General features: G+C 43.6%; 1 protein-coding gene across 1 annotated transcript in view; it reads left to right on the plus strand.

Moving 5' to 3' along the window:
* Positions 1 to 5,723: 5,723 nt before the first annotated feature.
* The window catches only part of GATA4 (GATA binding protein 4), a 98,145-nt gene continuing 89,160 nt past the window's right edge, over positions 5,724 to 14,708 (plus strand). The window contains exon 1 of the mRNA XM_088467305.1: positions 5,724 to 5,768. The gene's annotated coding sequence lies outside the window, so the exon portion shown is untranslated. The remainder of the gene's footprint in view (positions 5,769 to 14,708) is intronic.

The raw sequence follows: 14,708 nt of genomic DNA on the forward strand, positions 1-14,708 counted from the left end.
GTAGTGTGACCTAGGGAAAAATTGGACCTAGTCTTAAATAAATGGAGTATTGGGTGAGGTTTGCGCAGATAAGGGATGTTGCCTAATTTGCACCAATTTTCTAACCTGGAGTATTATCAGGTATTATGTTTGATTGTGATTGAAACCCTAATGATTTACATCAGAGTGATATAAGAGTTGTATGAGCGCTTATCACATGACTTAGTCATCCTATGATGCTTCAGTATCTGTGTCTGAGTTTATTTAAAGATTGGGGCTTGTGGGCCAAAACTTCTTTGTTCTGATCTGCTCATCCACCCACCCCTCTTTTTGTTTTGGTCTTGGCTTGGTTTTGGTGGTTTGTCGTTGGCTATTTTGCAGGGGGGAGTGGGGGGGAGGCAGCTTACCAAGTCAGGTGCCATAGTTTAGTTTGGGTAGGCTCCCTTCGTTGACTGGTTAGTTGGGTCCTCATGGTAGACGATCGCGTGGATACCCCTGCGGTGTTATAATTGTGTTTGTGCACCTTGGGGGTGTTCTGCCTACCATGCATGTTTTTGGTTGTTATTGTGCGAAGTTGGATTTTTCTGATGCTGGCCGTCCTTTCTTTGCCACCATACTTTTTCCCTTAAATATATATTTCAGTAAATTTCCATCTCGTCTCCTTATTTATTATTATACTCTGTATGTTAAGTGATTTACAGACATGACACCCGTCATCTGATAGTATGTTTATATGGTATGCAATCGGGAAGCCGACTGCCTAAATACCGGTAGCCGGCTTCCCGACTGTCATATCCCGGCAAGGGTGAAATGCCGGGCGTCTAGATGTAGACGTCTGGCATTTCCCCGACGCCGGGAGACCGGCGCCCGGCATCCCGATTGTAGTGATGCTGGGCACCGCGAGCGGACAGCCGCGGGGGGGGGGGAGGGTTAGGTTTAGGGCTCCCGGGGGGGACTTAGGGTTAGGCACCCCCCCGGAGGGTTAGGCTAGGGGGAGGGAGGGTTAGGGTTAGGCACCCTGGGGGGGGACTTAGGGTTAGGCACCCCCCCGGGGGACTTAGGTTTAGGCAGCGGGGAAGGGGGTGGTTAGGGTTAGGCACTTAGAGGGGGGATTAGGGTTAGGCACTTGGGGGAGAAGTTAGGGTTTGGCACCCCTAAGGAGGGTTAGGGGGGTTATGTTAGGTTAGACAATACTTACCTATCCACGATCGGGATTTCCAGCGCTGTCGGGCTTCCGCTGCCGGGATCTCTGCTGATGTCGGGCTGCCGCTGCCGGGAATCGAACCGCGGCCGGCGGTATTTCATACCAATTCCGTTTATATATGACACCAAACTGAAGACTAATTACTTGACGGTGATATCCTGTTCTCAGTGTTCCAATCAGGAGACAATCTGTTTGGCTTGCTCTCTGATGTCATGACTTATGCTGGGCATACACTACGCAATTATCTGTCAGATATCTGTCCAATCTGGCTGGTTGGAATGAAAGCCTGGTAAAGTATGGGAGCAAATGACAGTCGATCATATGGTTTTAAACACTGGAACACGGATAAAAGAAAATTGTTTAAATTGGTTAAATTTGTGTGTTTTACCCATTTTGTCTGAACGACCATTTTTGTCTGTTTTCCAGTGTTTGAGTGCAAATGGCCGATTGTCATTTGCTCCCATACATTACCAGGTTTTCATTCCAACCAGCCAGATTGGACAGATATCTGACAGAAAATTGTATAGTGTATGCCCAGCAATAGAGATAGAATCATGGGCTCCTATCGTTTTGAGACCCAGTGCGAACAATTTAGTACACACACAACCCAGTTACCTGTTCTAGGTCGCACTCATGTTTTGTCATATATTGAAAAACTGTAGTGGAAATAATGACATTGGGGTCTATTTATTAACCATACATAGAGGGAGGGAGTGAGGGGAGAGCGAGAGAAGGGGGAGGGACAGGGAGGGAGATAGAGCGAGAGAGGGAGATAGAGGGAGGGGGAGGGAGAGAGACAAAGGGAGATAGAGGAAGAGAGAGAGGGTGGGAGGGAGGGGAGAGGAAAAGGGAGTGAGAGGGGGAGGAGGGAGAGAAAGAGAGAGGTAGAAAGAGAGAGGGAGAGAGAGAGAGAGGGAAGGAGATGGAGAGAAAGGGAGGGAGGGACAGGGGGAGAGAGATAGAGAGAGAGAGAGAGAGAGAGAGAGAGAGGGAGAGAAAGGGAGTGAGGGAGGAACAGGGAGACAAAAAGGGAGGGGTCAAGAGGGAGGGAGAAAGAGGGAAGGGAGAGAGAAGAGGATGGAGGGAGAGAGAGAGAAGGGGGAGGAAGGAAGGGACTGAGAGAGCGTGCACATACTACCTGTTGCAGCATGGTTGTGTATAGATCCCCTTCAGCAGATGTACCAGATGTGACGTGCAGTGAGGGCGGAAGTGCGTTTCCATGCCCTGACAGCTCCGTTATTTTGTCTCAACTCTAGCATCTGGCCATGTAAAGTAGAAATTTTGTAGAAATTTGTCCCCTCGCTTTGGGCACAATGGCTTGCTATTCCCACTCTATGTCCACGTGGATAGTAACTGATGATGTGTTGGTAAATCTACTGAAGGGGATCTATCCACTACTGTTGCAGCATCAGGTTTCTGATGGGGGAGGCACTTCCCTGTATTAGGCCCCACCCCCTACCCATACACCCACGAATCGTGGCATTATGTTAGCAAGGGGGCAGGGCTTCTATATCTGCCACCGTCCCACGGTCCATCAGCAGTGAAGTGTGGTTGTGCTGTGATACTGCCCAGGGGAGCCAGCCAGGGAGGGTCCGGAATGGCCTAGTTCCTCCAATTGGTGGGGGCCCCTAGGCGACTGCCCTGTCCGCCCCCCCAAAAAAATCTGTCCCTACTCACAATGACAACTGTGGTCTATAGCAAATTACCAATCTCTCATTTTCAATTTTTTTAATTTTCATTTTATTTTCAGATTGGGATCCTCTGGTAGCTGTCCCTTGCAAATGCACTACACATGTTGGAAAACCCCTTGCTGGCAGTGTAGGCTGCCAGTGAGACTGAGAAAACCATTTCTTAGGTTCCAAGAGTAGCCCCGGATTGATAAATAGGACCAAATAAAAATTCCAACTTGCCCTAATACACAGTAATACTGAATGTTATTAATAATAAATAGGCCCCATAGGACTATACTTATTTATGGCCTGGGCAGCCTATTCCTCCAACACACACAGCTCTGATATACGCAGCCTGGAGAAGACTAGGGGCAGATGTACTACTAAGCCTAGGAGAGAGATAACGTGGAGAGTGATTAAAGTACCAGCCAATCAGCTCCTGTCATGTTACAGGCTGTGTTTGAAAAAATGGCAGGTAGGAGCTGATTAGTTGGTACTTTATCGCCATCCACTCCAAGGCTTAGTACATCTGAAAAAATGGCAGGTAGGAGCTGATTGGTTGGTACTTTATCTCAATCCACTCCAAGGCTTAAGTACATCTGCCCCTAGGAGAGAATGACGCATCTGAGTTCACAACCACTACTATAACGCTCCCAGAAGTTGGTGCATCTACGTGCGTCTGCATAACCGCCTCCCAGTCACCACCTGGGAACGCCCAGCACATCTCCGATACATTCCTGTGACTGTGCTTCTGAATCGCTACTTAGATGCATGCACAGCGGAAAATCATTGACCATTTGCGTGACTATCGGCACAGCGTCCGACTCTGAATCAGCAACTGGCCTGACCACAGACAATGAGGCCCAAAATTACCGCAATTCCAGATACTGATCCTATTAACTAATAAAGTTAATAAAATTTGAATCATTAAAACGGATAGGACCGTTATCAGGCATAGAGGTAAATGCAGTCAGAAGATGTCACTATCGGCCCATGTGTGCGGCCATTTTATCACCCCACCAGCAGATCATAAAGAAGATGGAAGTGGCTGATTTCTCCAGATCAGGTCATGCGGCAGGATTGGCCTATGTGTGGGCCCAGTACAAACATCTATGCGGGTAGGAGGAAAAACTAGGCCTCATGGGCCAAAATGGACCAAATTACCAGATATGGGATCCAATTAGCGCACATTCAGTTCATTTAGATTATTCAGATTTTCCTGCATAATGTATCAAAATGTGATTAATATCAACTGGATTTAGACCAGGATTGCTAGTAAAATTATCAAATTACCTGTCATCATTGCTGTGCGTGTGGCCAGATTGGGTTGCTTGTTCTGATGATCATCTGTGATCATCGTCATTAGATCAGAGTCTTCAGTAGCGTTAGTATTATTTATGCTACTGGCAGAGACTTTTGCAGTGCATCCCCTAAAAATCTTTTCTCCGCTTGTGTGCCGCCCTGATCTTGATACATGTGCACCTACAAAAGTGCTCTTATGTATAATCTTCCAATACAGAGACTGCAGGCCACCTTTTGAGTTAGGAATAATTCCATCTGGAATGTGAAATTTCTTCAGCTATGAAAAGTCAGGGGAGGCAAAGGTGTGGACAAAAAAATAGAAGAGGGGGCGCAGCATAAAAATATAGCTGCTCAGAATTTGTGAGCTACATGAAAATGCTGCCACTGTTCTCTGAATTACCCAAACAATGGATCAACCCCCCCCCCTTAATTCATGACAACAGGGCTTGTCCAAAAGCACATTTTAAATAAATTAATAAGTAAAAAAATTAAAGTAAAAAATATATATAGATATATACTGTGTATATATATATATATATATTATATATATACAGTATATATATATATATATATATATATATAATATATATATTCATATATATATGTTGCTGTTCATGTGTATGTATATTCGTGTATTTGTTTTTTAAAGTACTGCTTTCTATTTTGCATTTTTATTATTATTATTATTATTATTATTATTATAGTGCAATCTGAAACCAGGGATTTTTGTTCCATTGCATAAACCAGTGCTAAATGATGGGGACTGGAGAAGCGATTGATAAATCTTTTCACTCTATGCCAGTATTGGCAACACAGCTGAGTAACATTGACCCAGCAATAGATATATATTTTTTTTCTTATGAATATTGGTTAAAGTGGTAAAAAAAATAGACTTTTTGCAACACTATTAAGAAGTTTACTAAATAGGCCTTTAAGTTAAATACTTCTGATGAAGGAGACAGGAACTCTGAAACGCATAGAGTGCTAATCCAGATCATGAAAACTGCAACCAGTCTCATTATGACTCATGTACAGTATCTACAGCCTCAGAAAAGGCTGGCTTATCACCATTGCTTCTTGATATAGTGACCGCCAGACACTATTGTTTTGCGACACGCTAATACTGAATTAAATGCAACTCAAATAATAAAAAAAAGTGTGAGTACCTTTACAAACTAAGACAAATTATATCTAATCCCTTTTCTATTTATTTGTGTTCCACATATCCCTCAAAGAAGAAAAAAATGAAATAAAAATTAAGATAAGGAATCACTGTATTATACCCTGTACACTAAGTTAAGTTCACTCGCTGCTCCAAACTTGTTGGGACACTGTCCTCTAGAATCCTCGAAACAGTCCTATTACTGTATGTCACAAATATCCTCATGTATCACCAAGGTAAAATGAGGATTAGTTAATTAGAGTTTGGTAACAGAGAGCAGTTTTGAAACCCCCTAGAAGCTTGGAGGTTAATCAACCACTTTCTTATCTTTTTTAATGTTATCAAATTCCAGAGGAAAGAGTTGAGGACTGACAGTCTGCTTTCCCAGCCTCCATGTGTCCCAGCTCAGGAGCAGACCCTAGCATTGCCGAGTCTCTCCTCACAGACAAAGGTAATGTGCTTTTCTGTATTTTCAATTTATTAAATGGGAATTATTCTGCAGTCCTCACGAAAAAATAGTCACTGACAAGTTTTAACATTTTAAATAATTTTAAAATAAGTTACGGGTATGAAACTCTGTGGCAATGCATAAAAAATGGTTATGGAGCTGTGCTTCCTGAAACTGAAAAAAGAATAGAAGTTAAAATTGTATGAAACAACAAACCAAAAAAAGTGTAATTTTACAATGTTTCCTTAAAGATAATATTTTCTGATAAAATTGACAATGAAAACATTACTTTTAGGAATTTGCCTTTTCCAGAAGTAACGTATGAATATTTACTGCTGGATAGAAATTAAATGTATATATACATTTAAAATATTGTTATGAAACATATTGTTTTTTTTTTTTTTTTAAATAAACAGGAATTTTAAAACATTTTCATTATTTCAGATAGTTGTGGCATAAAATAACATAAACATAGTGGTAACTTATTTGATATTGTAAACATTTAGAAGTGTTTATGACCACTGATCTCATTATTATAATAAAACCTCGTCTAAATTGGAAATCTTTTCGGTATGTGCCTATTGACTTTAACTGGACTTGCATAAAGTGTGTACATTTTTAGGTTATGAATTTTTGTTATATATACTAACAATATTTATTTTGTATGAATAAATTTTTTTTTCTGAGTAATACAACAAAATCTATGTAGGATTTTATGCAATAATAATACAAACTACATATTGAGATATATACAAACTTATTAGTACTAATGTTTAAAATTTGTCAGATGGGATTAGACTTTCCTGGTTCTTGTTATGTCGGACTGCGCGTTGTTATCATTTTTGCTGTTTAACACCCCCTTTTCACAGCCAGATATTTCTGCTGATCGGTTTTTGGTACCTCTCAATAAGTAATATTTAAGTAACAGTTGTAAGCCGTCATTCATGACAGTGTATTTCTCTTATCTCAGTCTGTGAGTAGCTGAAAAAAAGACTATATTGATACATTTATCGCTACACATCAATATATATTTTTATTTAAAAAATTTCAATTTTGTTTTATTTTACTATTATAAACATTTCTTAGAATTGTATGCATTGCTGTGGATATTTTTAATTTAATTATAGAGATTGGCTCCCATATATATATATATATATATATATATATATATATAATTATTTTTTTTTAAATATTCCGAGAAGAGGGAGTTGAGAAACATTTCTTGAATTTTTAAAAATGAAGGTTTTAACCGAGACACATATTGTGTTATACTGATTATTATTTCATGGCTTTAAGCAGGGCCATCTCTTCCATTGGGCTTGTTGGGCAGTTGCCCAAGGGCCCGAAGCTAGTAGGGGCCCACCAACCCGCCCCCCCTGCATGTGTGGGAGGTCTGTTGGGCATACAGGAGGGTTTAATTTTATTGACCATTTACATTTTTTTCCATGAATGGGTGGGTAGGGGCCCCAGTGCATTGCTTTGCCCAGGGCCCATACAGCTGTTAAGACAACCCTGGCTTTAAGGTTGTATAAAATAGAGCAAAGCCTTTTGGGAGCGGGAGATAATGCTAATATCCGATCTGTAGAGTTACTGTTCAGTACAACTTACAAGTCCTTCACCTCTTTGTGTGAGTATAGCTCTGTTTCAATATTTGCGAATTAAGGGCTCCCTACAGGCGAGGTTCCTTGACACATAAAAGATAAGTTAGATTATACATCTGTGCTCCACTCTGTCTATAATTTGGTAAGACAAATTGGATCCAGGCATTCAACCCCTCAGGCCGAGTGCTCAGATGACTTCCAATATGTCTGCAGCCTGATATTGCCATCACAAAATGGCCATACACGTAGGCCGAGCATAGCAATCTGCAGCCAACTTCCAATCACATATACCAGCATGCCTGAAGCTGATCCCAGGTTTGATTATTATTGATCTGATCAATTATTATTTGACTTTTTTTATTGCATTGCTGTAGTTTTTCGGGCAACACATCTTGAGATATCAAGCCCGACGTTGGCTGCAGTTTAAAAGGTGTTGTCAATTATCACACTTCACCCTAAGTGGTATCTCAGAGTCATAACTAGGGGAGAGCAACCAGTGCTTGCCGCACAGAGCGCAGGGCTATGTGAGCGGCATCGTCGCTGCCCCACGGCTCTTGCTCCTGGCTAGCAGGGGCCAGGAACAGCCCTCCAGCAAGTATCACTGCGGCAGTGACGCCAGGAGCGTCCTTTGGTCACAAACCCTGACATCACTCCCGGGGGGGGGGGCGGCCGGAGCAGGAGGAGGAGATCCGTTCTGCACATGTGCATGGCATACGACCATGTCAGCTAAAGCCAAGCCGGCTGCCATCACATCCCATGTGACCGTGCCAGGTAAGTGTTTAACAGTCACTTATATAGTGCCATCATATTCTGTTGTGCTTTGCAATAGGGAAAAAAACAGTCATAAAATGAGACTGGGTATTGGGTAATAACAGACACACAGAGAGGTCAAAGGGCCCTGCTTGCAAGCTTACAGTCTATAGTAATCTCATACTTGCCGACATTCAGCTCCCTCTTTCCGGGAGGGAGCTAAATGCCTGCAAACAGTGGGGGGCGTGGCCGGGCAATGGGTCCGTGTTGGGGGTGGGGCGGGGCCAGGGGCGGAGCCATACGATCACGTAATCATGGCCCCGCCCCCTCCTCACAATGCCGAAAATAAAGGCATTGTGAAGCAGGGGGCGGAGCCATGATGACGCAATTCAGCGCGAATCGCGTCATCGGGCCCCCCGCTGCGGGGGTTTCTACAAGGTAGTCGGGGGGACAGGCGGCAGCTGGGAGGCTTGCCTGCCTTTACAGGGGGGTCAGGAGTGGTACCCGATATTCGGGAGGCTCCGACCAAATCGGGAGGGTAGGCAAGCTTGAGTAATATTGCATCAAGACTTCAGGAAGGAAAGGGCACCTAATGTTTTCTGATAAATCAAAAAGCACTAACTGTGATTTTTGGGGCACAGAGGCACACCTCCCCAAATTTAGAAGTCCTATGTTGTGGAGCGGCATCGTCTCCCCTGAAAGGATAGAGTGACTGCGTCACCTTAGGGTTTATCCATGGACGTGACAGTTCTGTCAGATAGGGACTGTCGCTCTGAAATCGGGACATTTGAAAGGTATTATAAAGCCATCCTGTTGTGGTTAACGGCCGTATGAACCACTTCAAAACCACTTAAGACGAATAAACAAATATAAAAATTAAAAGCCAGCAATAGATCCCACTGAAATATAAGCATAATATTCTGACTCCTATGTTGACAAAAGCCAAACATCATGACTTAGTATGGTTGGGGAAGAGAAGGCATGGGAACTGCGCCCGCAGCGGGCCTTACAATACAAAGAGCACAACAGTAAGATCGTCTGATAGATCTGCGAGCGGTTAACGATGCTACTTCGTCTCTGGAGCCATTTATAATGGTTTTATGTGTAAATAAAACAGTCAGAACCAGTGTGGATTTAGTGCGATTACCCTGTGGATGTTTTATTTGTACTTAAAGCGTCTTAAGGGGCTTATTGAAGAATTAACAAGCAATACGTCAAGCTTTATAGCAGCAAATCCCTTAACCTGCAATTCACCTAAACAGAGAGCAGGTCATTCATCAGACAGCTCTCGAGCAGCTTAGAGACACAGGCCTTAGTGTTGCTGTCATACGTACGGCTATAGTTTATGTGTAATAGTCTTCATGTGATGGCTGTTTGTGTAAGAACTGTCCTCCTGGAAAACTACTGTGATATTAATGGCCCCCGGGCTGTTACCTACCGTGGAGGATGCCATTTTGAAGGATGAAATAATAATTTTAAACCCACAGATTATTAATTTGCTAGGAGTAACTGCCCCCGTAGTATGTGGCACAGGCAGCACGGCTCAGGGATGTCACAAGCTCCTAGATGGTTCATAGGCTGCATTTCATTAGATATTGGTTCAGCCTACAAAATGGCTGCCTCCGTTTTATAAGTGACAATTCTAAACTTCCGCCTGTGTGATTCATCACACATTTATAGAAAATGTAAACCTACAAAAGGCAGATTTGCGGAGAAATGGAAACATAGATTATGGCCAAAAGATTACGGCAATAATTCAAAAGAGAAAACCAACCTAGTTTTGCCTTTGAAATTACTGCCACTATAAAAACTGGCTAACTCACTGGAATCACACCCATGCCTTCCACTTGCAATCTGTTAAATAAGGGCCTATACTCATTGTATGAGGAGCACTGGAGCTAGGGAGGAAGAAGAAAGATTCTCAGAGACATCAAACCTCTGATCCCACTGCCAGTCTCTGTGCTCTTCCTCCTGCACTGTATGAGGAGCACCCTGCCAGCACAGGAATTAGGGAGGGAGAGGAAAGATGTTCAGGTACATCGTACCTCTACAGCCACTGTCAATCACTGTGCTCTTCCTCCTGCACTGTATGAGGAGCACACTGTGAGCACAGGAAGAGGAAGGATAAACATCATACCTCTGCTCACACTGTCAGTCACTGTGCTCTTCCTCCTACACTGTATGAGGAGCACACTGTGAGCACAGGAAGAGGAAGGATAAACATCATACCTCTGCTCACACTGCCAGTCTCTGTGCTCCTCGTCCTGCACTGTATGAGGAGCACCCTGTCAGCACAGGAACTAGGGAGGGAGAGGAAGGATGCTCAGGTACATCGTACCTCTACAGCCACTGTCAATCACTGTGCTCTTCCTCCTGCACTGTATGAGGAGCACACTGTGAGCACAGGAAGAGGAAGGATAAACATCATACCTCTGCTCACACTGTCAGTCACTGTGCTCTTCCTCCTACACTGTATGAGGAGCACACTGTGAGCACAGGAAGAGGAAGGATAAACATCATACCTCTGCTCACACTGCCAGTCTCTGTGCTCCTCGTCCTGCACTGTATGAGGAGCACCCTGTCAGCACAGGAACTAGGGAGGGAGAGGAAGGATGCTCAGGTACATCGTACCTCTACAGCCACTGTCAATCACTGTGCTCTTCCTCCTGCACTGTATGAGGAGCACACTGTGAGCACAGGAAGAGGAAGGATAAATATCATACCTCTGCTCACACTGTCAATCACTGTGCTCTTCCTCCTACACTGTATGAGGAGCACACTGTGAGCACAGGAAGTGGAAGGATAAATATCATACCTCTGCTCACACTGTCAGTCACTGTGCTCTTCCTCCTACACTGTATGAGGAGCAAACTGGAAGCACAGGAACTGGTGAGAGGGAAAAACTCAAAGATGGTGTACCAGTACTCAGACTGTCAGTCACTGTGCTCTCCCTTCTGCACAGTATGAGGAGCACAGTGGGAGCACAGGAACATGGGAGGGAGCTCAGAGATGCTATACAGCTACTCATGCTGTCAGTCACTGTGCTCTTCCTCCTGCAATGTATGAGGAGCACACTGTGAGCACAGGAAGAGGAAGGATAAACATCATACCTCTGCTCACAATGTCAGTCACTGTGCTCTTCCTCCTGCAATGTATGAGGAGCACACTGGGAACACAGAGAATGGGGAGAATGGGAGAATGGGGAGGGAAAGGAAGAAAGCTCAGAGATGTTGTACCAATACTCACCCTGTCAGTCACTGTGCTCCCCCTTCTGCACTGTATGAGGAGCACACTATGAGCATAGGAAATCGGTAAGAAGAGGAAGAATGCTTAGAGACATCCTCCATCAGATCTGTACTCCCACTATCAGTCGTTATGCTATACGTCCTGCAGTGTATGAGGAGCATACCAGGAACACAGGACCTGGGTAGGGAGAGGAAATATGCTTGGACAAGTCCTTCATCAGAGCCACAGCCACTGTCTGTCACTGTGCTCTTCCTCCTGCACTGTATGAGGAATGCCTTGTTTACTTGGTTTCTTTTCTAAAGTGTGTGTGTGTGTGTGTGGGGGGGCAGTAGGGATAGTTAATATTGTACTGTATTAATAGTTAACTTAAGGAATTTCACAGAATACTTTATTTTATGTTTTGGTTGACTTTAAGTTATAAAAGAAATATGTTATCCACCAAAAAAGAAATTGTTTTAGGTGAAATGAAGATAAAATTAAATAGAAAATCCTAAGTACCTATGCCCCAGCCTTCCCCCAAACCGGCAGATTCTCTATGCTGCTTGAATCAAAGCCCCTTACTTGTCTGGTGGTTATGTATCAGCAGCATCACAGGCACAGCCATTGGGTAACCTTCCATGTCATTACAGCATGTCGACATATCACCGGAAATATTATGTATTTTTTGTCTTATCTCCACCCAAAACTACATTTGAATTCACCTTTAAACAACTTGAGGCTACTAAATTTCTCAGTTAATTTTAAACTACAGATCCCAGCATGCCCTGACAGAGCAGACTACTTCTGCATTACACAGATTACCAAAAACATTTGTATACAAGCAGCTTGCACTTTTATAGATAAATATTGTCACTTTACTATAATCTGGTATGAAGCTGAATATGACTCATGTAGGCTTACAATGTAATACATATTTCCCTGTCTGTGACACATAGCGCAGCCTCTCCCCTGCCTCAGTTACCTCTTTGTAGGCTGCCAGTAACCAATATATGTTCTGAGGAGGCATGAACACCCTCCTGCATATGAAGTACACATATGTTACATGATTGGTGTGTATGTTCTGAGGAGGCATGAGCAATCTCCTGCATGAGATGTACACATATGTTACATGATTAATGTGTATGTTCTGAGGAGGCATGAACACTCTCCTGCATGAGATGTATACATATGTTACATGATTGGTGTATATGTTCTGAGGAAGCATGAACACCCTCCTGCATGAGATGTATACATATGTTACATGATTGGTGTATATGTTCTGAGGAAGCATGAACACCCTCCTGCATATGAAGTACACATGCTACATGTATGGTGTGTATGTTTTAAGGAGGCATGAACACCCTCACATATGTGATAAACACATATGTGACATGTATGGTCTGTATGTTCTGAGAGGGTATGAACACTCTACTGCATGTGATGTTCACATATGTGACATACATGGTGTGTATGTTCTGAAGAGGCGTGAACACCCTCCTGCATGAGATGTACGCATATTTGACATATATGGTGTGTATGTTCTGAATTGTCTATATATGGCTCTGGCATGAACACCGTCCTGCATGTGATATACACATATGTTACATGTATGGTGTGTATGTTCTCAGAGGGTAAGAACACTCTACTCCATGTAATGTGCACATATTTTACATGCATGGAGGCATGACCACCATCCAGCATGTGATATACACAAATGTGACATGTATGGTGTGTATGTTCTGAAGAGGGATGAACAATCTCTTGTATGTGATATACACATATGTGGCATGTATGGTGTGTATGTTCTGAGGAGGCATAGCTACACACCTACATGTGATGTACACATATTTTACATTTTACATGCATGGTGTGTATGTTGTGAGGAGGCATGATCACCATCCAGCATGTGATATACACATATGTAACGTGTGGTGTGTATGTTCTGAAGAGACATGAACACCCTCCTGCATGAGATGTACACATATGCGGCATGCATGCTGTGTCAGGGCTCCTGCTCCCCGGGTGTTAGAGCTTTGGCAGGCAGGGGAATCTGGCCGGGTCAGGATCTGATAATAATACTCTCTGCTCCCTATCTGCAGGAACTGTAAACTGCAGGCGTCAGTCTGTGACTGGGAGATCCAGCCCGAAGTGTCACTCTGATGAAAAGAAACAGACTAACGAGCTTTTAATTACTGGAAAACGCCTATAAGTCACTAACACTTCCAAACAGGCACCTGTGTCTCCACAAAGCAATGGCTGAGTCATGGAACACCTACCAAAGGTTCTCAGGCTGCAGGGGAACTACAAGTCCCAGCTTCTGACGACTGAGACTATAGTAGATCGGTAGCAGCTGAAAGACATTGCTTAATGCTGAATATCCATTGTATACCCGGTCTAACAATCCACACAATGACATAACATACTGTATTTAATTCGGCTGACTCCAAAGTGAGGAACCCGGTGCAGTGGTGTCATTTATGTTCTATATTTATTTATATTGGGATTATTGAAAACTATATGGCATTGTACCTGGATTATACTGATACCCCAGTGTGTTGTGTATGCAGGGAATGGGCCGGATGGCACAGCAGCAGTGTGAATGGAGTGGGCTGAGTGACTAAGTGCTTGATTATATACTGTATAATGCCTAACGTAAAGTATTTGTGACTTTATAGCTCAGAGGTCGCCTGGTGTCACCTACAGACACGATGCACCAGTGAAAGGGGCTGGGATGGTTTGTTAAGGTGTTGTGAAAATGTGCCAGCGGGAAATACTACTCAGTATTCACTCAGCCACAGCATGTAATGTGCCAGGTAAGTGTGCCAGCCTCAGGCCTCAGTATCCAGCCTCAGCTTTCCTCAGGGCCCAAGCTCAGTGTTCCTCAGTGTTCTTCAAAACCCAAACTCAGTGTTCCCTAGTACCAGCCTCAGTGTCCCTCAGAACCCAGCCTCAATGTTCCCTAGTAACAGCCTCAGTGTTCTTCAGAACCTAGCCTCAATGTTCCCCAGTATCCAGCCTCAGTGTCCCTCAGAACCCAGCCTCAATGTTCCCTAGTAACAGCCTCAGTGTTCTTCAGAACCCAGCCTCAATGTTCCCCAGTATCCAGCCTCAGTGTCCCTCAGAACCCAGACTCAATTTTCCCTAGTAACAGCCCCAGTGTTCTTCAGAACCTAGCATCAATGTTCCCTAGTAACAGCCCCAGTGTTCTTCAGAACCCATCCTCACTGTTCCCCAGTATTCAGTGTTCTTCAGAACCCAACTTAAGTAGTCACAGTATCCAGCCTGAATAGTCTCACTACACAGTCCCACTGTACTAGGTACCCAGCCTCACTGTTCCTCACTACACACTGTTGTCAGTACCCAGCCT

The sequence above is a fragment of the Taudactylus pleione genome, unplaced genomic scaffold, assembly GCF_031769625.1.
Source record: "Taudactylus pleione unplaced genomic scaffold, aTauple2 ptg000070l, whole genome shotgun sequence".
In the NCBI taxonomy this organism is placed as follows: domain Eukaryota; kingdom Metazoa; phylum Chordata; class Amphibia; order Anura; family Myobatrachidae; genus Taudactylus; species Taudactylus pleione.